This window comes from Myodes glareolus, chromosome 25 (genome assembly GCF_982192425.1).
Source record: "Myodes glareolus chromosome 25, mMyoGla1.1, whole genome shotgun sequence".
Lineage (NCBI taxonomy): Eukaryota > Metazoa > Chordata > Mammalia > Rodentia > Cricetidae > Myodes > Myodes glareolus.
Window position 1 is genome coordinate 46,914,936 of NC_142050.1, and position 24,317 is coordinate 46,939,252.

The 24,317-nt window shown below is 40.9% G+C and overlaps 1 long non-coding RNA gene across 1 annotated transcript; it reads right to left on the reverse strand.

Annotated features, from left to right (window-relative positions):
• Nucleotides 1-12,476: 12,476 nt before the first annotated feature.
• On the reverse strand, nucleotides 12,477-19,337 carry LOC148117926 (uncharacterized). The gene is made up of 3 exons (XR_015736644.1): nucleotides 18,487-19,337; nucleotides 17,196-17,289; nucleotides 12,477-12,588 (listed from the first exon to the last, which is right to left on the reverse strand). It is a non-coding gene; the product is annotated as an uncharacterized LOC148117926 (long non-coding RNA).
• Nucleotides 19,338-24,317: the final 4,980 nt, after the last annotated feature.

Below are 24,317 nucleotides of genomic sequence, written 5' to 3' on the forward strand. Positions count from 1 at the left end.
TTCCATGACAAAGACATCATAATTTAATCACCAAGTCACTTCAGAAGCAAACTGAATAGGAGGTTCACCTCTGTCATTTCTGAACCCTGTGATTGGGATATCACCTTGCAAGAGAAATGCCTACTAACCAACAATGAAAGATACATAAACAGATCAACAGTACAGAGTACAGATAAGAGAAATTGTGTGAATGATTAATTCCTAACTATAAAAAGAAAATAAAATGAAAAAGTTGGATGCATTGAATCATTCCTCTAATCTTTGTACTCAGCAGACAGACGCATGTATATCTATCTGCCTCTGAGTTGAATACCAGCCTAGTCCATACAATCACTTTTAGGGCAGCCAGAAATACATGTTAAATACCTGTTTCACATGGAAAAAAAAATCAATCAAACAAACATAAAAGCTAGAAATAACTCATAGGATTTGCTGAAGTTTCTACAAAGAGTTACACATTCACTTCAACTCTTTATTCATCTATAAGAAACCTACGATGCCCAATTCAAACTGCAACAAAAATTATATTTTACTAAAAGGCATTGTGTGTTTAAAAAATTACAAATGGACAGATGAAAACAATAGAAATTAATATGCTGATTACAAATAATCAACACAGAGCAGGAAATATGGCTCAACAGCAAAGAGTCCTCCTAGTCTTGCATACAGGTGGGCTCAAGGACTAACATGGGGGAATCATAACTATCTATTATTCCAAGTTCAAGGTTTCTAATACCATCTTTTGATCAATGTAAGGACCAGGTACTCACATGGTGCATATCCATGCATTCAGGTATAATACTCTTTTTAAAATAAAAATTCAAAACAAACAAAACAGGCAGGAAGTAGGTTATGCACCTACAATCCAATAACACAGAAGGCCAAGGCAGTATTAATGTCATGAGTACATGCTATCCTGGGAAACAATGATACCCTCTTTCAAATTTTAAAATTCAAGATATGGGTGAAGCTCAGTACAACAGCATATGCTTGATAGGAACAAAACCATCATACAGCAATATAAAAACAAAAAAGCCCACCTTTTACCCCAGCCCTTGGGAGTCAGAGTCAGAAGTTCTCTGAGTTTGAAGCCAGCCTGATATATAGAGCTACTGTAAGGACAGCTAGGGCTACACAGGCAAACCTTGTCTTCAAAATATAACAAACAAAAATGAAAACAGTAGGCTACCAAACCACCTTAGCACTACATAGCAGTTAATTCTACTGAGTCCTGTGTGATTTAGTGATAGAATTTCTGATGGTGGAAAGTTATAACAGCAAAAGAAAAAAGCTGACTGATTAGTTTCAACCACAACACAGCGGGCACAAAGAACAGGAAATGGGTTGAGGCTATAGAAACTCAAATTGTGGAATTCCTTTTTGTATGCTGTGATTATCATTAGTTAATAAAGAAACTGCTTTGGGCCTATAACAGAGCTATAGGACAGAACTTTGGTAGCTGGGGAAAACTAAACTGAATGCTAGAAGGAAGAAAGCTGAGTCAGAGAGAAGTCATGTAGCCCCACCAGAGACAGACACTGAGAAATTTATCTGGTAAGACAGAGCCACATGGCAATACACAGATTAATAGAAATTGATTAAATTAATATGTAAGAGTTACCCGCTGTATGCTGTGAATATGTTTTATTCTCATTCGATAATAAGGAAACAGCTTTGGGCCTATGGCAGCACAGAATAGTACAAGGTGGGAATGCCAAATGGAGATAGAGGAGAAAAGAAGGCAGAATCAGGGAGATGGCATGCAGCCACTGAAGGAGACAGATTCTGGATGGAACCTTACCAGTAGGTCACAGCCATGTGGTGATACAAAGATTAATATAAAATGGGTTAATTTAAGATGTAAAAGTTACTTAATAAGAAGTCTAAGCTATTGGGCATGCAGTCTTATAATTAATAAAAATTCTGTATAATTATTATGAGTCTGGGCAGTGGGGAAATGACCAAGCACCCTAGGTCTATACAAGGATATAATGAAGTTTGCAAGCTATACAGCACACACAAGATTAATATCTAAGTTCAATTGTCCTGTTAAGCATTCATGATTCCTTGACTACTAAGGGATCATACAAAGAAGCACAAATCAGCCTGAATGCTTCACTGCCTGAGGGAATGCAGCAGTCTGTCAGGAACTGGGAGGTATATAGTGACCCAGGAACCATGGACTTTCACCTGGTCTCTAAAGGGAGTTTGGCTGGGCCAGCACCATAATTCCTTGCAGAGCTTACTGCCCAGTAAAATCCTCTGACCTTGACCTCCACTGTCTGCCATTACTGGCAACATTCCCATCTTCTGGGTCCTACAAGAACAGATGATTAAGCTTTCTGTCCAGTTTTCTAATTTCTTAAGCATTCTTCTAAGAGTCAACATTCCCTGATCCTTTGCAGCAACAAAATCCTCTTTGAGTCCCATTTTTGTTCCAACTTTCTTCTCTGTGGCTGTTGTTAAATTATGCAATCAAAAGCAACTCAGGTAATGAACATGTTTATTTGGTTGTTAAGCCTATTTCACAATTCCTCCTTATGACAGTGTAGGATAGATACTCAAGCTAATAACTAAAGGCAAAACATGTGGAACCATTGTTTTCTGGCTTTCCCTTTTGCTTTGTCACTGCCTTGTGCTCAACTAGCTCTCCTATCTATCCCAGGGCTGCTTGCTCTCAGAGATATTGCCAACTCAACGGAAGAGCCTTCCTATATCAATCAAAATCAACAAATCTCTCTCAGATACTTTAATCAGGAATTCTGATCTAGGCATACTCTCAATTGGTATTTTCTCAGATGAGTCTAAGCTATGTCATGCTGATAGCTGAGGCTATCTAGAAAGAGACAATAGTATACAAGAAGGTTTTAAAGATCCAAAGGTAATGTATTAATCATATCAATCACTTAAGCAGCAAAAACACAAAGAAAGATAGATATGCCAGGAAATAGAAAGAGGCAAACATCTAAGACAAAGAAGAGAAAACTAAAACTGTCTCTCCACAGAAACTTCCCAAACCAACAAAAACTCAAGGAACTCGTAACATGAGAAATCTTCTGAATACAAAATTGGTGAGACCATTATTTTCCAAAAAATAAACAGTATACTTAGATAATAATGAATAAAATCAACAACATGGATGGGTAGCACTGACAAGGACATATTTTGCTCCTTTAAATTAAAACAAGATTCTAACCAAAATAAAAATCTAAGAATTACTAACAAGCACTCATCCTATACACTTCAGTTCTTTATCCTTTACCAAAAATAGAAAATGGCTTGAGTGTAGAAAGCTGTTTTACCAGTATTGGAGAGATTCACTTGAAACCTTCTTGTGTCTTAACTTCATAAAAAATAGTTTTGACTACTGAAAAAAATTTCATTAGCTTAGAGTAAAGAAAAGTATGTCTGTTAGGATCACTTAGACACCATTTTGCTCCCCCTGATTGATGATTGCCTGTAAGTCTGCAATCAGAGTGAGGAAATGAAAACATTTTAAAAGAAAATGCAAAATAACAGATTTTTAAAGAATCAGTGCACACCTAAAGCAACTTGTTTTACTCTGCTGCTTTATAAGTCACAAGCACTTTTGAAAATAAGTTTATTGCCATTTTTTGCATATGTTTGTGCAAGAGTGAAAATTTCTTCCACATATACAAGTAACAGAGAAAAGAGGGATTCAGATGCCATCAATCTGAAATGGTAGAATTATGAGCCTCACAACTTGATGGTAGGTATCTGAACTTAGGTCACCTCCAAAACTAATATGTGCTGAGCTACCTGCCAACATTCATAATACCCTTTATCCAATAAACCAAAAGTCTCTCACAGATTAACAAGAGCAACAAAACCTAAATAAATAAGGAAGTAAATAAATAATCCTTGGAAACAGGATGCATCAAAATTAAGATGATGTGTATGTTAAATTTGCACCATAAATGACTACAGTAAAATGATAATTCCCAACAATTTATAACAGGAAAGCTGGTTACAAAGCTACATTCATATTGGAAGCACAAAGAGTACTCAATGTGACTATGAAAAATAGTACACAGACTGACATAATATGACTTATTTCTGGGTGGTGGTGGCACATATTTTAAATTCCAACACTCAGGAAGCAGAGACAGGAGGACCTCTGTGAGTTTGAAGCCAGCCTGGTCTACAGAGAGAGTTCCAGAACAGGCTCCAAAACCGAGAGAGAAACCCTGTCTCGGGGGAAAAAATTACTACAAAGCTGATCAATCAAGAATGTGTATAATATTTGGGAAAGAATAAAGAGAATGGAGAGAAAAAGCCAAGAACAAAGGTAGAAAAATATAGTCAGCTTTTAATCAAAAGACCAAAGGAAACTTAGTCAGGAAACATGTGATCTTGACCAAAGTTATCCAGATACCCATGATTTTATGTGTATAGAAATTGAATAAAGACTTCACAATTTTAACAAAATTAACTCCAAGTGACCCTTAAACTGTTGTTACTGATGCCTCTGGTCTGTGGACAGCAAGAAATGACCATCAGGACATTTATGGAGCACCTAAAATTGATTACCTACTTTCACATTGCTAATCTCAACTACTGTTGATATAGAAAAGTTCTCAGCCACTTTCCTGTCTCTCCGTTCCTGCACTGTGAATCTACCAGCTTCAAGCTTGACCTATGTACTCATGCTTTTCATCTATAATCATACAGTGAAAGTCAGAGAGACTGGAGGTCACTCCTTAGCTGGTTTATTTTTCCTTCCCACTGAACTGTCACGGCCCAGTCCTGAAGAAATTGAAGGACTATCTACCCAGCACTGGGCAGCAGAGGCAGGATTAGGTTTTTAAAGCAATTCTCCATTGCATAGTGTGAGGCAACAATATTACAAGCTCATAGTCTCCCATGCCAGGATGGCAGAGCCTCCCCCACACTCAACAAAGATCAAAGGCCAAGGGCCACTACCCAGGTAACCACAAAGAACAATAGAACCTGTTTGGCTCATGGTTCATTCCTCTCCATGCAGCTCTGACAGCTCAGCCAACCTGTTCTTCCTGGTCTGAGGACAGTTACTTCTACATTCACCAAGGCATGGCTTGTGGTCCTCCTTACAGCTCTGTACAGCAGAATAAGAGAATCCTGGAAAGAACCTGTAAACTATCTCTGGTGCTCCTAATTGCCAACCAGAGTCCCTCTAGGAACACCCAGCTGGGCTTCAAGACATTAGCAGTTACCCTACTGGGTGAGCAGTGATCAAATGTCTCAGACAGCAAACATCCTCCAGTTTTGTCCTTACATGCTATAGTCAGACAAAACCCTAATCTGGGAAATTTATAGTTTAATAAAATCTCCCATTCTCCCAGAGCACTTCCTGTTCCTCCTCTAAGACACTAGGTCCTGTGTGTGGTGTGTGGACCCATGAAATTGCCAGACGGGACATTTATGGAACATCTAAAATTGATCACCTCACTACTCACAGCTAATGTCAACTACAGTCACAGCAGGAAAGATTTTACTCTCCTTCTTGCCCATCCTTTGTTGTGACTACACTGGCTTTACAGTTGGTCAGTGAACTCATTTCTTACACAGGTCCCACTTCACTTTTACATTCACAATAAAATCTACAGAAATTGGAAGATGCTCACTCACTGATCTTTCTCCATGACACAGACCAGTCAAGGTCTAGCCTGGTAGGATTTGCAGGACTGTCTTTCCAGCACTAGGTAGCAGAGGCACGATTAGGTGTTCACAACAATTCTCAGTTACATAGTATGATGCAAGCTTGAGCTACAGGAAACATTCATCTAAACCAGTTGTTCTCAATCTTCCTAGTGCTATGACCCTTTAATACAGTTACTCATGATGTAGTGACACCCCCCCACCTATAAAATTATTTTTACAACTACTCCATAACTATGTTTTTGCTACTGATATAAATTATTATATAAATATCTCTACTTTCTGAGGGTCTTAAGCCAGTGGTATGATAGGCTCATTTAATCGCCCAAAAGGAATCATGGCCCACAAGTTTGAGAATTATTGCTCTAAACTGATATAAATAAATAGACAAAGAAACAGCACTTAAAATATGGAATGAAATGCAAAAACTGGGAAACATTGGAAAATAGAAACAAAGAGATTATAGCACTTATGCCATTGGAGAAAATGAAATCTAAAAAATGATAACCAATAATTGACTTCTTAAAATTATAAAAAATAAGAGAACACTCAATTATACTGACTTTGAAACAGAGTAGGCACTTCACTGGTAGGGAGAATACCATTAATAATTTGTCCTATGTAAAATGTTAGCTGCTGAGTGCTGTAAGCTGACACCTGGAGTTACAGCCAATGGCCTATGTCTCAAACGTCTGAGCTGACTTCACTGTGTAAACCAGCATTGAACATATCTGCATGGGAGAGTTCACTAATTGGAAACTAAATACTTAGGAGTTCAAGCTCTCCTCCATAACTGTACACCCACCAGTGTCTGTCTTCATTCACAAGGAAAAAATTAATGTATGATGGGAATTACACAATAAGTCACTCACTGTGTCCCATCAGGTCCTTCTTTGTAATGGAGACCCCTGCAGCCCACGGCCTTAAACGTCAGACTAAGATCTAGCGATTCTCCAGTGTGTTTACCACCTCCAATGTACACAGTACACGGTTCCTACTTTTCTGTTCTGAAGGGAGAAGCCATGTTCCACATGCAAATCCTTTTATTGTTACTGCAATGGACAGTCCCACTGTATGACTCAAATTTGTACTTTTAGAGCTCCATGGTGCAGCATACATGTAATCCAAGAATTTATGGTGGTCAGCCAGGAGAATAGCAAGGGCAATGCCCTGTGGGGCTGCAGACAGGATTCAAGTCCACCTCAATCAGCACAGGGGACACTGAGTCACATCTCCTTTCCCAAGAGCTGAAAAAAACCAGCTGTTCTAGAATTATTATACTCTCCTGGCACACAAGGTTGTGACACCTTAACGGGCCCTGAGCAGCAGGTCAGAGGCCTTTGATGGGGAAGTGGGTCTTCTGGCTGCTTGTAAATCATGTTTGTCTCATTTGTTATAGGAATGTACCTTAATGGTTGATTAATCCTGCTAAACAAACATTTGCATCTCATCATACTAATTTCTAACAGGCATGGTGTGCATGCTACTCATCTTTGGATATTTGGGATGCAGCCCTCCCTCACTTTAATTCTACTTTGTGTGACTTAATGTCTCCTAAGTACTGGTAAATCCTTATACCATTAATTCTATTATCAACTATACTCGTCTACATCACAGTTTAGTAGCAGAGCGCTACTCTACACAGGAGACATCATATACAAGCCACACGAAATTAACTACAGACGGATCCCAAACCTAAATGTTAGAAGTGCAGAACTTCTAAAGACCCAGGAGAGACCAGGAGTCTCCGCGTTTGGAGAATGTGCTGATATCTCTCCACATGCGACGATATATGTACGACAGACACCACCATCTGTGGCTCCCAATGCTCTGCTCTGTGCATACACAGCCCAGGCAGTGAAGGGATTCAGAGGCTACCAACAGAAACCTGCAAATTTAGGACTACTGAAGCAGAAAACGCTAAACTCTGTGTCTGTCCGCTGGCTCCCACCCGGCCACCACACCGGCCGCGAGTCTCAGCGCCACTCCACATACTTTGGGGATAGCAACCCCTTACTCACCAAGCCCAGCCACTCCTCCCATCCTTGGTGAGCAACCCCTCACTCACCATGGTGTAGCTGCCAAGCTGACATGCTATCTGCCCCCACAAGAGAACCGAAGCTGCGGAAGTGGATCGGAAGTCTGGCTACCGTTAGGACCCTCCCATCTGACTGGCAGGTCTGCTGAAGGTTCTGATTGGCTGGTGCGGTCTGAGTGACAGAGCTGGGTGAGCAGAAGGGATTCAACACCCTGGTCCAAAACTGGCTTCTAATCTACAGACAGACCTATCCGAGATTGGCTGGAAATTTATGCCAAAATCAACAGCAAGTCTCTTGCTAATGTAAATCAATGGGTTCGGTTTTCAAAGGAAGCATACAATTTCAAAATTTTAACTAAAATTAAACTAAATAACCTGGCATTAAAAAAAAATAAATGAACTGGTTGTTGGAGTCTCAGGGATATAACCCCAAAACTACACAAAGAAGGCAGGCAGGTCTCTGTGTGTTCATGGCCAGACACCTAGGAATGCTACACAAAGAAACACTGTCTCGAGAAAAAAAAAAACCAAAAACATTTTTAGAAGTTGCTTTCAAGCTTCTGCTGGTGAGTATTTATGTATCTGACATATGTGAGTGGTGGGGAAGGGATTTCTAAAAGAAATGGTCTGTGTCCTGAAGGGGCTGCAGTATCTGAGAATGAATTCCAATGGCTGCCAGCAGAAGTGAACCTGGGTGTGGCTTCAGGTCCCTGGAGGAGGAGTGGAGCTAGCAATGACCTTGCCAATAGGCCCCAGTCAAATGTTAAAGTCAAGGCCTGAAATTCCTCAAGAGGGAGTGAATGGAGACCCTTTCTTATCTAAATGCCTGACTTTGGGGAAAGGACTTATGAGAAGCAGGCAGTGCTTGAAATTAAGGTTTCTTATCTTACTCTTGCCTTTCTGACCTGTTCCCCTCAGAATGCTCCCCCTCTATGAGGAAGGTCATGATGTCTTACCCTTTCTCCAGGATAACTTCCTACCTAGCATTCTGATGGATTGTTCTGTACTGATTCCTAACCCTAACAGAACTCTTCCACTGTAAATAAATAGAGCAAATATGTGAACAGATGAATGAATGAACAGACAAACAAACCAATAAACAAACAAATAAAAAGTTCACAGATGCTTATTGACTTTTGTTTTCATAATGAAAACTTTTGACATATGACCTAGAAAGCGTCTGGATTATAACTTTATACTAACCCCCCCTCTGTCTCTCTGTCTCTCTCTCTGTTTCTCTCTCTCTCTCTCTCTCTCTCTCTGTCTCTCACCATCTCTCTCTCTCTCTCTCTTTCTCACACACACACAGAAACACATGAATAAATTTAAAATTAAACTAAATATAGAAGAAAAGGAAGCAAACACCTTTACTATCATCATCCCATCACTTAGAAGGCAGAGTGAACTCTGTGAACTCTGAAAGTCATGGAGAATAGCACAAGTTCCTGCTGCATTTTGTCAAGTTTTTCCTCTTAAGATTTTCATCTTTTATGATCATATGAGAGTCTAGCTCTTTTTAATTTGATAGATGGGCACATGTTCCTTCTAGTTCTTCTGGCTGTACAGCTTTGACAATGGAAGCAGGTTGGATTTCATCAAAGAAATTTTTTGCCTTTTTTATTTCACCTTTGATTGCTATTAAGTGCAATCTAGTTGGTTCGTGGTGTTTCATGAGCACTTTTCTAACTCTTTTGTTTTTGTGTCTTGTTTTGTTTTGTTTTTTGAGGCAGGGTTTCTCTATGTACCATTCCTGGAACTTGCTTGGTAAATGAGGCAGGCCTTGAACTCACTGATATCCTCCTGCCTCAGCATCCCAAGTGCTAGGATTACAAGTATTATGTCACCACTGCTTGGCTTTTCCTAATTCTTTTTTGTTGTTGTGTTGGGTCCAGGGCGGTCATGCAAAGATGAGAACACCATCAAGTCTAATAAACCAGAAGCAAACTTTATTCCAGAAACCAGATCCTAGGAAAACTAGAAGCAAACTTAAAAATAAAAAATAAAAATAAAACACCGCGGGGCACAGAAGCTTATCAGCTAGCTGGAACCACAGCCAGAGATGGTGTTTGTTAGGCTGTGGCAAAAGGCTGGTTTCTGAACACACTTTTTATAGTAAGGGCACCAGGCATTATCTCTGAACAAAAATGAAGGGTCTGAAAACAAGAACAAAAATATAGAAATAGAAATATAGACACTAAAGATTAGAATGTAGAAGTTTAGGATATAGGAAGAAGGACACATAAAGCTGTGAACCTAAGTAAACTAATGAAGAGTCCAGGCATAAGAAAATAAAAATGTAGATTCCAAAAATAAGACTGTAGAAATAAAGAAATATAAAGTTATAAGTCTAGGAGAATGAGAACAGACTGTCAGCAGCTTTCTCAGCAGATCAAGGATCGTTCATTCACAGTGAGCTATTTTCTCAGATGCTTGGGAAGCATAGGTCATTTTACAGCTGGCTGTTTTATTTACGAGGCCAGAGTGTCTCTCTACAAATTGAGAGCACTGTCCTGACCATCCTTGATAAACAGCAGATGTGAACTGAGTTAACCTTTAGGAGACAGAGATATGTGACCTCTGGGTCAGACACTGTCTCTGTTATGGGAAACTGGCGCCACCAGAGGAGAGGCATAAGACCCCAGTTTATACCTGGAGGTACCAGTAGACAGTGGATAAATACAAAGGTTTAATTAATGAGCTCTGATAATGGAGGTTGTAATGTATGGCAGTCAGTATCTGAAGATTTACCTGGAAACAGTGTGAAAGGCTTTTCTTCTAAATTCTCAGCCCAGGAACCAGTTAATCCTAATTCCCCCTTGACATTAGCACTCACTCACCTCCCTAGGGTCTCAGCTGATCAACCCAAGGGTCAGGGCAAGGTTGTAAAAATTCCTTTACCCAGACCTAATGCTTGGTGTCCTAACTATAAAAGGTGGGGTCAGAAACTAGTGGATGCCACAGTGTCAGAAGCCTGAACTCTGCCTGTGGTCTCAGCTAGCTGATAAGTTTCCGCGCCCCACGGTGTTTTATTTTTTACTTTTTATTTTTGAGCTTGCTTCTGGTTTTCCTGGGATCCGGTTTCTGGAATAAAGTTTGCTTCTTGTTTACTAAACTTGGTGGTTTTCTCATCTTTGCACGACCCTACTGGACCCAACAAAAAGAATTTTTACAACCATGTCCTGACCCTTGGGTTGGTCAGCAGAGACCCTAAAGAGGGGAGTGAGTGCTAATGTCAATGGGTAATTAGGCAGGCATCATGAAATATGTTTTAGGGGAGATTACAACGAAAGCCAGTAATTGTGAGAAAACAGATATCTTTAGCAATTAGTCAGAAAAGGGGCTGCTTGTAATACTAGAAGGTTAATAAATTAAGATTAACTGGTTCTTAGACTGAGAACTTAGGAGATAGCAGAAAGCTTTTCACATTATCTCAACGTAAAATTCAGATACTGACTGCCATATTTTATAAACTCCATTATCAGAGCTCATTAATTAAACCATTGTATTTGTCCACTGTCTCCTCGTACCTCTGGGTGTAAAGTCTTATATTGTATGTCTTATGTCTTATGGAGTCTTATGTCTCTCCTCTGGTGGTGCCAGTTTTCCATAATGGAGACAGTGTCTAACCCAGAGGTCACATATCTCTGTCTCCTAAAGGTTAACTCAGTTCATATCTGTCATTTATCAGGGATGGCCAGGACACTACTCTCAATTTGTAGAGAGAGACGCTCTGGCCTTGTAAAAAAAACAGCCACTTGTAAATTGACCTAAGCTTTCCAAACATCTGAGAAAATAACTCACTGTGAGTGAATGATCCTTGATCTGCTGAGAAAGCTGCTGACAGTCTGTTCTCATTCTCCTAGACTTATAACTTTATATTTCTTTATTTCTACATTCTTATTTTTGGAATCTACATTTTTATTTTCGTATTCCTGGACTCTTCAATTGTTGGTGGTGGTATTTTGTTTTCTTGTTTTTAGAGACAGGGTTTCTCTGTAGCTTTAAAACCTGTCCTGGAACTAGCTCTTTTTTTGGTTTTTCAAGACATGGTTTCTCTCTAGCTTTAGAGCCTGTCCTGGAAATAGACCTTGTAGACCAGGCTGGTCTTGAACTCACAAAGATCCACCTGTCTCTGCCTCCCAAGTGCTAGGATTAAAGGTGTGTGCCACCAGCACCAGGCAGAACTAGCTCTTGTAGACCAGGCTGGCCTCAAACTTACAGAGATCTGCTTGCCTCAGCCTCCAAAATTCTGGGAAAATAGGTCCAGGCAAGAATTTTTCCTAATTCTTAAATGGGGTAACTATCAAAGGCATTTCTTCCTACTTGGTTTGTGTTTGATTGCTTGCTGTTTTGAGTTTTTAGATCATCTGTTCCCTGGGCCCTAAACTCCACACCTGTCCCCTGAGGGCACCCGGTAGGAGTGAGACTCAGACTACAAAGGTTCAAGGTCACCACCCCTTGCTACTGTCTTGAACTCTTGCTTGAACCATTAAAGGGTGAGGCTACAACTTGACTGGTCTGCTTAGATATGCTGGGTTTTTGGCACCTCCTATAAGTGCCACACCCTGTGGTTGTCAATTTCTATCAGACCACCACAATGACCAATCAATATGTCTAGAAGAATTTTGAGGAATTGGCAGAATGTTTTTAGAGCTGGTAATTTAACAAAATCACAAAAACAGGCCAACACAGGTCACATAGAAGGAACTCACCACACAGCTGCACACCAGCCATGCACAGGGAGGAATCCAGATGAGAGCATCAACTGGAAAGCACATCAACAGGAAAATACGCAGATACAGCCATTCAAACAGTCATCATTCTGTTACATGCCTTGTCCCTGCTCTCCACAGTGTACCTTATCTTTTCTCCAGAGAATTTTAAGGAAACATCTGCAATAGGTAAGACAGATAGCAGAAATCATAACATGTAGCTAAAAATGACAAGGGAAGTCAGTTGATGTAGAAATGGCAGGTTTGTGGATAAAGGACCAGACTTTTGAAATTGTCCACACAGGACTCAATCATCACATCCATTTTATTGCTACAGGCAGCAGTGGGAATGCTCATGTCACTGTCCCTATGCAGGTTTGATGGACCCTGAAAACAGTACAGATCAAAGGTAAGGAGATGGCCATCTGTGTGCTGCCTGCTGAGAAAGCATGGGGACCTAAAATGGAAACCCCGCATTCATATTTTTAAAAAATGGCACAGTTGAATGCATCTGTTACCCTATATGCTAGAAGTTTCTATCTTCCTTTCTTCCTCCCTCTATTCTTTTCATTCCTTTTTTCTTTCTCTCTTTCTTTCATTGTCTTCAGCTCAATACAAAGATCAGTTGAGAAGAGGGAACCTTAGTTGAGAAAATGTCTCCATCAGAGTGGCCTGAAGGGAAATATGTGGCGCGTTTTCTTGATCAGTGCTTGGTTTGGAAAGGACAGCCCTCTGTGGGTGGTGCCTACCTGCAATGGTCATTTTGGGTGATATAAGTAAGCAACCTGGGCAAGCCATGAGGAGCAATCCAGTATGCAGTGTTCCTCCATGACCTCTGCTGCTGTTCCTACTTCCAGTTTTCTTTCTGAGTTTCTGTCCTGGCTTCCCTTTATGGTAGACATTTATCTGCAATTTAAAAGAAATGTCTGCTTTTCTGAAGTCAGTATTCTATCACAGCAAGTAGAATGCAGGCAAAGACACCTGACAAGACAGCAGGGCACCAGAGTTCACTGGTCAGTTTTCCCAATTGGTGAGCTGTTCAGTGACAGAATGTGGTTCATTGAAAACTAAGAGCAGACAAAACAGCCAATTTTAGTCAGTGCTCACCACGGACAGAGCTACTGGAAATAATACCCATGCATAGACACAGAAACACATACAGACACCAACACAACGTGCATGCATACACATAGCCTACATCCACAAATGCAGAAACATATATATTAAGGGCTGTTTATATTAGTCGTTCACAAGCAGAGGTCCAGCTTACCATACACATGTGGTCTCCTGATGGAAAGGACAAGCACATTGCAGATCGTCAGTCTAGGAACCTGAATGTCTCAGCAGTCCTTGTCAGCTGCAGGACTCCCAAGAGAGTCCCAGAGAGCTACTGGAATTCAGTGTGCATTGAAATCCCAAAGCAGGGTCTAACACCAGTGAGGGAATGCCTCAGGAGAGATGGATTTGCTGAAGAGAGTGAGGACAAATAGACAAAAATTCAGAAGCTTCCCTCTTCCATGTTCTTTTCTGTGGGCTGACTCCAGAAGGTGTGTTCAAGATTTAGGGTGGGTCTTACCACATCAAGTCACCCAATCAATAAAATCCCTCACCAGTACCTGAATGCATGCATTAGAGATGTAGTGGAAATGACAACCAAGAATAGCCTCCACAAACCCACACATATGAAATAATAAGGAAATTTTAAATACAACTTCAAGGTTAAGCAAGAACTCTCCATCTAGGTGGAGACTTGCCCTGTCTCTGCCCTTAAGGATTGCTCCAGGGTGGCAGGTCAGGGAGTCAGCTAGGAGATTGCCTGTAGGAATGCTTGTTCACCTGCTGATCATGCACTTTTCTCTTTCAGGAGGCCACTAGCCACCTCCCCACCTCTATCCTTACCCAATATAGCCCCTACAAGCCAGCCTGTGACCATGAGGTTCTGTTTGGGTGTGTTGCCTTTCTGAGTGTTGACTTTGTAAGGCACAACTGTCTTCTCCTCCCATCTTCTTCTTTAGGTTGTTGGCCAGAGCTCAGTGAGCTCTTAAAGTCACCCAACTGTTTGGGCTTCCTCTTTTTCTAAAGGTCTATTCACCACCAAACAAACCCCTCCCTAGACAGGATGACAAGGATGTGGGAACTTGCCGAGCTCTCCTTTCCCTGCACTTCAGCCATGAGATGTTCCCCACAGCACAACAGGACCCACGGCTGCATCCCACCAGCAGGTGACCAATACTTAGGAATACACGAAAGCACAAAGGCAGGCACCTCTCTAGTGCATATCTATGTGTTTTCCAAAACAGCTGAAGCTGGAACATTAGCCACCTCACAGGGGTTTACCTGGATACTTCCTGAGAGAACCTGTCCAGCACACTGACTGTAATGCATGCTATGGTCAGCAGAGGGCACTGACACTCAAAGAACTTCTGAAAGTCATGCTAGTTAGACAGGAAGGAGTCTAATACACCTTCAAAACCACAGGAAGAAAAGAATTCCTAGTTGACTCACAAACCCACATACACAAATGACATGCGAATGGACTGGACAGAGGAGCCATTGAGAGGAGTGTCAGGCCAGCCTGCCAAGACAAGTGACAGGCAGACAACCACCTTATAGTGGGGACAGCACCCTGAGGACATCAGCAGAGATCACTAGCCAGACACCTGGGGGACAGCTGCTTATTTTCAAGGGTCGCACAGGTTTTCTGTGTGTCTCTTACTTAGTATTATTGTAATAACAGAAAAAGATACATCAGAGCCAGGACTGTATTAAAGATTGTGTGTTTCTATGGGTTGCATTCATCTCCTATGTCCCTCCCCTATTTATCTTAGACTCTTGTTGGGTGGAAGAACCAATGCATGGCCTGCTGTAAAAATTCTTATTGAGACTGATGAGTCATGTTCTTGCTAATTCTTTTCCTATGAGTGCCTTTTCTGGGCACCATCCACTTACAATAGTGGGCAGAGCTCTGTCAATCTCATCCTGAAGTTTCTTCTGCACATCATGGTGGGTTGCCAGTGTAACATAATAAAGGAAATAGACATTCCGGTGGGCTTACAGCCCGGGAAAATACAAAAAACTGATTGGGCTGTGGTCTCAATATCAGATTGAGATCAAAGGAAAAGATCATTGTAGATAATGAAGATCAAAGCAGAACATCCCAGTGGAGATGAGAAGAAATTCAAATGGTGCCCTCAGCTGTCTAGGGAAGAACAGAGGAAGGAGGTCCAGAGTCACTGGGACTGAATTCCACTTGGATGCCCAACTGTGACCCATCTGTCCTGTTAGATCAGACTCAACCACCACAAATGTGTAGCTCCTCCCACCACACCCTGTCCTCATACATACTTATAAACATAAAGAAATGCAGTGGTTAATACTGACTGACAGCTTGACAGGATCTAGGATGACCTAAGAGTCAAGACTGGACATTACCATGTGGGATTATATTCATTGATGTGGGAAGACCCACACCACTAGAAATGAATGAATATATTTTTAAATGACTGTTTTAAAATGTCATTTTTTTAAAAAAACAAATAAGTAAGGCTTGAAATACTTTCCCATACTGGATAATAACTAGAAATATGGAATAAATATGAGAATTTAAAAATCCTTCTGTAGTTATAATACTAATAATAGTTGTGTCACAGACCTAGAATGGATGATGTTATAAACCAGGGTCCGGAAAAATAAAGAAGAGCAGGGCATATAGTTTCCCAGATGCTATTTACACAGAGCAGAATAAATTGCAGACTAAACTGTTAATCACCGTTCAATCACTCACTCCCAGAGATCACCCCCACTGCTGGAGAGTGATCTTCCTCTTTGAAGCCCAGATGCAAATTCCCAGGTAGAAATCCAGAATCAGTGGGATTGGAAGGGACTGAGAATCAGACAGATGACCTAACACCACTGAAGACTCAGCATGAAATTGTCTCTGTGACTGTTCTAGAAGTTCTAGTTCATTTACACTAGTGGACATCTAGAAAGCTCCAGTGGACACCAAAGATATATCCATGTGCACATCTTTCTGGAATTTGGCAGAAGTACTTCCATCCTATAAACCCACCCCATACATATCTCCTGACAATCCCTTCTTCTGGACTCTTTTATGGTTGAAAATTGATTTTTAATAATGAAACCTTTCAGTCAGTACTCAAAATTAACATAAAAGAAATGATAAATTCTAGCTTCATTATTACCACCACTGTGTAAAAAGCCCTTTTTACAACACCCATCTATTGTCTCCAAAACATCCAATAGATGTGTTGTCATCTAATTAACTACCAACAGATGAACTTATAGGCAAATTTATACCAAAAAACTGTTACCAGGGATATGTCAATCATATAGCTGAAAATTTGGAGAAAGGACAGGTAAAAAAATATTAGCTGGTAGTAGTCTTTTTCCTCTTTTAAATTTTCTATAAAATATGCCAATTTGTAAAAGTAAAGAATATAATGACATGTTGGTGTCAACTCACACAGATGAAAGCTGATGTCAGCTGTTTTTCTAACTAAAGTCCATGTCTCCAAACATTATTATGTTATCTGGATATCCTAGTAAAGTATCTTTCAATTCAACAGAAAGTAATGTAACTTTCTGTTGTAATGTTGTAATTTAATGATGATTTTATATTAAAAATGGTTAGCAGGAATGATTCCTCTTCCAATCACATTATAGATCCTTTTAAGACAATAGAATTTCTTGCCTTTACTTGATTCTTTAATTCATGGGACTATTTTCCAGAAAAGGAAAAGGTATGTTGACTTCCTTACTTAACTTACCCACAGGAGAACCTTGGAACAGTCTCATGCACTCCCAGGCTGTTTTTCCTCCAGCTGTTCCTAGGACTACCCAGACCCTTGGCTGAGATGAAACCTGAAGAAGACTCCACCAGATGTCACAGGTTTTCTATAAAGAGATGGACTTGATTAGACCCTCCAGCAATTGCAAGGTGTGGGTACAGCCACTCCCAGCATGCCCTGCAGAGCTTCACCACAGTCACAGGAGCCAGTGGTCTCCTGGATAAACTCACCCAGCACATCAGTCTGCCTTTTAACTAACCACTGGTGTGCTGGCTAATGTTCAACTTCAGAGACAGAGCAAGCACACTCAGGATATCTTGGTCAGTAATGGTGCTGGAGTAGAGAAGAGAATGATATTTGTTTTTAAACCTCCTGTATCTATCAATTCTGAGTAGTAATGGCAATGGCATGTATACACTGTGCACAATACACATCACTGTGTAAATCTAGTAACACATGCAAGATGGCAGGGGACTCACAGTGGATGAATGGGAACTTCCCCTTGTTCCTTACAGCCTTTGACTTCAACACAGCTGCATCTCTTACCCCCACTGTCTCTCCAATTTTTACTGTGTTGTGAGCATGCAGATCACTTGAGGGTAAAATGGGAATTGCGTTTAAAAGTCATTCACACACAGCAGCTACAACTTCAATTTCTCTTCCTTCCCAACCAACGCACTGAGATGCTTATGTTAGCAAAGACATATTTTTAGTCAACGGTTGTGCTTAATTTTTCTTCTTACTTTACCCACTTCATTTTAGGAAAATGAAAAACCCACAACGTGAAATCGAAGATTGAGACTTTGGGTGGATTTCTGATAAAAACAGAATGGTGGGGCCACTGACCCCTCTCTCTAGGAGCCACTGTCTCCCTGCCCCAGATCCTTGTTGGTACCTATTCAGCTGTCTGTTTGGGAAACTTGAATTTTTGCCTAAAAGAAGCAAATTAAACCGGAGGAGGAGGGAAGTGAGAAGAGGAGGAGGAGCAGTTGATTCCCAAAAGAATCTCTTCACCCCAACAGGAGAAAATCTAACTTCTTAGCCATCATTTCATAAATTAGTAATTTTTAAAAATCGTAATTCAAAGAATTTGCTATTATAAGAAAGTTTAAGTTTTAAAAAGGCAAATGAATCAGTTAAGCCTTGTAAACAATTGTCTGCTTTAGTTAAACATCTTCAAAATATAGGCATTTGTCTGTATTATTCATTAGACAGTACAAGACATTCTTCACAAATCAGAATCCAGAGGGACAGAAACCACACAAAGTACCTCCTTCACTCTGCCCACAGGGGTAGCCAGGCCCGGGTTCTGGAGTCAGGTGCCCACCTCTGATCAGCTCCTAGAGAGCTGGAATTCCACATCTGTACTCTTTCTATGACCTTGCTCTGTGATGTGATGTTACCATTTCTTGACATGGAATCTTCTCATATATTTTTACAAAGCTCCCCACAAAAAGGCCAATCTTTCCAATTCTTTGTAATGTGCCTTTGAACCACTATACTCTCATTTTTATGAAAGAACACAGTATCTTCTTCAAGTTCAAGCTCTGCCTCACTCTGAGGATGGTAGAAAAACACCACTCTGTGCCTTTCACAGATAACAGGTCTGGCCTATTCGTGACAGGAGCCAGGGAGGAGCAGTCCTGCTGAGGTCCTGGAGCAGCGGGCACTGAGGAGTCCAGGGAACTTGCCTTGCTATGAAAGCATCTTGGGCTGAGGTCACTGAGACCACTGGGCCTGAGAGCATGGGGCCATCTCCATCTGTGGGGTAAGAGCCTGCCCAGCCGTGATTGCACATTAGCAGCAACTCAGGACCCAGTGCTCCCTGCAGGACACCTGACCTGCACCCAGCCCCAAGTCCAGACTAGGTGAGGCTTGCAGGGGGGCACACATTTGGTGGAGGCACCAGAGATGAGCTTCAGCAGGCCCTTCTTTTCTTTCTTAATGTCCTTATCTGGTTTCACAGCTGAACTCTTCCCACATGCTGCTACAGCCCTGTCAGGAGATGTATGGAGTCCAGGGAGGACGGCCACTGTTCAACCACCTGTTGTGGTGGTTCTCTGAGCTTCTTGATCCATACACCATGAAGCACCCTGGGTTACCTTTCAGGAATTCTTTGCCTTTGGAATCCTGAGTGTTCATCATCAGCTGAAGAAAATCATCTTATGTCTTGAAGCAAAAAGAGAAAACTCGATGGCGGACATTTAGAGAAAGGGCACAAATGACATGTTCACAGCCTGACACATGATCAAACCATGAGCATTCTGACATTCACACCGCATTTTACCTTCTGATTTGACTCAAGGTGATTTCCTTCATCTGTATTACTAATTCATAGAAAAAGGCCATTAGCCTGTTTGGAAAAACAGGGAAACTTAGCATCTCATATAGTGGAGTTAGTAATGAAATCATAACTTACAGAATAAAAAGAGAAAGAGTAATGAAAATGTTCACTGAATTTCTTCTCTCCTATTAGATATCAAGTACAACTTCTGCTAAGCCCAGGACCCACTTGTATTTTTATTCAACTCAAAGGAAGGTACCAAAGTAATAGCTGTCTTTATAATACATCAAAACGTAAACCACTCAAGATATGGGCTGGAGCAATGGTCAAGTGGTGGAGAGCATTTGCTGCTTACAAGAGACCCAAGTTCGGTGCCCAGTCCTTGGCATTGAATGGTTCATAACTGCAACTCCCTCTGCTGGACTCTAGAAGCATGGCACTCACATGGATACACACACATATGCATACATGATTAGAAATAAAACAAAATTAAAAATACGTAAAATAGGAAGAAACATTTATTATTCTTTGATTACTTCATAAATACATGCAATGAAATAACATTATTATCCCAATCCCGCTATTCCTGCTGCAGCTTCTACAGCATTCCCCTCAGACTTCCCTTTCACAATGTCATGTTGTTTAATAGTCCTCTTATGTCTTCAGTGCCGCCCTCATGTGCATGGGTGTGGGACCGTCCACTGCAGCATGGAAAACTGAACAATGACTCTCTTCCCTAAGTCCCTCAGAGTGGGGTGGGACCCAGAGAACATCTCTCGCATCTATAGTGGGAATATTGATTGGCTTGATCTAGAGTAGCTTATGTGAGATTGAGGGTGTGATAGCCATTCAAGTCCAGAAGATGATGTTCCTCCTCCCTTACCAGCATTTACATTCTCTGCATTCCTCTAAAGATAGGAATAAATTTGATAACAGTGCATACTAATTAAGTAAAAGGGTAACAAAGTTCTAGGTCTAAAACGGGCATGATGAGCACGTGCCTTCAATCCTAACATTCTGACGGGAGAGGCAGATGGATCTCAGTGAACGATTTCCAGAACAGCCAGGAAAACGTGGGCCCTGTGTCCCAAAAAATAAACAAATAAATAAAAGTTTTCAGGAATATAGTCCCCAAATAAAATGAAATTGGGTTAACGTTAAATGTTTATAACCCCAGCTCTCACCATGTGGTTAAGAGATGAAGTCACAGTACTTCATAAAATTGTACATTATAAAAGTTTAAAACATTTATAAATGTTAAATTTATTTTAAAAATAAAAAAATTTAAAAGTGTACTTCAAAGGATCCATACCATCAAGGACAGTAAAAACCATCTAAAAAGAGAAAGTATGCCAATAACATGCCTGGAAAGTGACGGCTACTCATGATACACACGCCAATCTTACAGCTCAATGACAAGTGCATACACAATTCAGCTACACAGGAACAAAGGGTAGATGTTTATCTAAGAAAGAGAAGAATGTCTTTGAGTGTGATTACCACTTTGAAAAAACACAGCCCAGCACTCATGGTGCTGTACTACTTAATGTCCAATCAGGGGAGGAATGAACATCATGAAACTACAATAACCCAAGGTGTCCAATGGGAGTCCTCTTGAACTTCTAACCAGAACATAAAATGCTGAGTCTCCCAAAGAAAAAACTTCTCAGTTGCTTGATAAGTCAAACCCGGATTCCTATGCAATTTGCTAATTTGGGGTGTAATTTACACCCCAAGTGCATACACGGAAAACATGAAAACAAGTTTCAACCATGTCAGATGCCAATGACAGCTTATTTACAACATTCTGAATCTGAAAATAAGTTGAATGACCATCAGATGGTACAGAATCTGATTTGTCTACAGAACATGGGAGTGGCAACAAATGCTTCTGTTTAATATATTCTGTTAAGTGAAAGAAGCTAGTCACTAAATTCTATACATTCTATGACATATTTATAGCATATTTTTATGGCATACCAGGAACAGACAGATCTATAGGAGCAGTGAACTGGTGTCTTTATTGCAAGGAGGAATGGAAGACAGGAATGAAAAGGTGCGGGTTTCTTGAATAAAAGGTTCCCTGGCTTGATACTGGTATAGATACACGTGCCTTGTATGAGCAAAAGCTGAATCACAAATTATAAGTGGCTACATTATTTTTATATATGAATTGTATCTCAGTAATGATGGATGATATTTTTTGATGGAAGTATGTGAGGAAGGAAGAAAAAGAGAGGAGGTAGCTACTTACATACACAGAGAAGAATAGGGCCAAGAAATTCCAAACTTGTTAAGATTTATTTGACTTTCTGTACAAAGGGATCCTCTGGGTTGTTGCAGGAATCAACGTTCACTTCATACATCCTGCCAGTGATCACATCCATGCTATAAACTCCAGGATGCTGAGCAGAGAGAGACATTGGAAGCAACATCTGCATCTGAGGCCTCTCTTAATTCTGAGCTACCCAGGCAGGGAGCCACACAGTCAGAACCACCTGCTGGACCATCGGTAGAGTCAAGGTTCTTATATCACTCACACGTGGGGTGTTTACCTGAGGTTACTAGACAGATGTCCTTTTCCTAGAGTGGAGGGGACACGATGGTATTTACAGTCCCATCGACGGCACCACCACTTACTCTTTCACAGTGATGGGCTACCCTTTCTATTCTTCTCATCTCAATTTTTTCATCAACATATCTCCATACTGTGCAATGATGGGGAACATCTAAGCACAAAGCACAGCATCTGTAGCTAAATGTGGAAACTCAGGTCCCAGAAGGACAAGTCATCCCCAGTAATGAAGTCATGAGCAGGATGTTGAATTTTGTAACGGGTCTATGGGTATGAAGACAAAAGACCAGCTTAGGGGAACTGTGATTCAGAGGACTGACCCTTGGAAAGGGACCACGGGCTTGTTTTCTACCTGTCCCCATATTTGTCCCATAAGAAGATGCCCTCACCAACATCACCTCCTGGAGTTTTCCACTGGTGAAATTTGGAGACAGCAGTGTTCCAAGCTTCTTCCATTCTTCATTCTCAGATATGGTACTGGCCTGTTTCATAGTCCCACTGGACCAAAAGTCTAGAGTTCAATTTGGCAACAATTTACCCTGCAGAAGTTATATGTATGTCCATAGCCACAGAAAATATATTAAACAAACATGACTTGTAAGTGTCTACTGATGTTCAGTGGCAGGTCCTTGCTTATACCCAATATATTTTCACTGAGAACACCTCACAAGCTTAATAAACCTGGATGTCACCTATCCACAGGGCATGGCTCCAAGTTTTCATTACAAAGTCTCTTCTTAAATGGAAACCCCAATTGCACAGGTAAAATCTGATCTTTGGTGCAGGCAATGGCACAAGGGGTATATTGAGTCTCTTTATCTCTCTCTCTCTCTCTCTCCCTCTCTCTCTTTCTGTGTGTGTGTGTGTGTGTGTGTGTCTGTCTGTCTCTTCCTCCCCTCCCCCACACAACTAGGAGCCTGGTACTTTTATGAATTCTGTTCTATATACTCAAAGGCAGACACCTGTCTATGTGTAAGTTCTACTAATTAACACAAAACCTCTAGCCAAACTATCTCAAACACATAAACACCTAAGTGTCTGGTCCTATAAAACATTTCCTACCCAACAGCAAAAGAATTTTATACACATACAGGGCTAGGTTTCAACTCTTGCTAGGTACGATCTCCCCCTACAGGCAAAACTACACATGTAAAAATAGATGTCAGTTCCTCTTGGCATCCCCACTTCCCCCACTGCTCTTTGCCTCTCCATGTTTTATTCTTGCCTCAGAAGTTTGGGAGATAGGAAAACCAGAATGAAAAATAAAACCCTAGCATAAGTCTTTCTGGATATGGGTTCTGTCACTTGATAGTGTTTCCACAAACATTCATTTACACAGAGAGATGACTCAAAACCACAGAGGTTTGATGTGCTGAGTGTCTGAAACTAGGCTGGTGACTTTACAGCTGCTTTTGGAAGGACGCTTAAAAGAAATCCAACAATAGCTCAGAATTATGAAATAGATGGTTATTTATTTAGCAGTCGACTGACAAATCAGAATCCTCTGCTTGAACGGAGATCAGAAACCAAAATCTGCAATCTGAACAGAGAGCCTGGAAAAGAAGTTGGCACATGCTCTACATGAGCATATATAGTATAAGAGGCCACACCCCAGTGGGAAGCTAACGACTGCCTGTAAGACTTCCTACAGCAGCTGCTGGGAGGAGGTTTCAGCAGCTCTCTCTACCGTCCCTCTTTAGTAATGACTAATATGGGAAATCTATGTCCACTTTGGGTGTCTCCACACCTGTAAGCTGGTCTTGAAATGTGTAACAAAGCAAGCTGAGGTAGCCAAGAAGAGAAAGTCAGTAAACATCTGTTATCTCCTCTTGACAGAGTTTCTGTGTGAACTTCCCATAAGATAGTCTTTGAATGGAACACGAGAGCCAAATAATACCTTCCACAGCAGTGGGTTTTGTCATGATTTTTATCAGCAATAGATAGTACTCTAGTGGTATATTATTTGAGTTTTAATAAATAAAGCTTGCTGAAGGTCAGAGGGCAAAGTAGTCATCCTAGTCAGTCATACAGGCCAGTGAGTGGTTGGCACACTCCTTTAGTTCCAGGACTCAGGAGACAGAAGCAAAAGGACCTCTGTGAGTTCAAGGCCACCATGGGTTATGCAATACTGAATCTGTCTAAATGAGAAAGAGAGCTCACATAAAGGTGATCCCATAAGCTGGGATCATACACCTTTATTCCCAAACTAGGAAGGTGGAGACAGAAGTGATATGACTAGGAT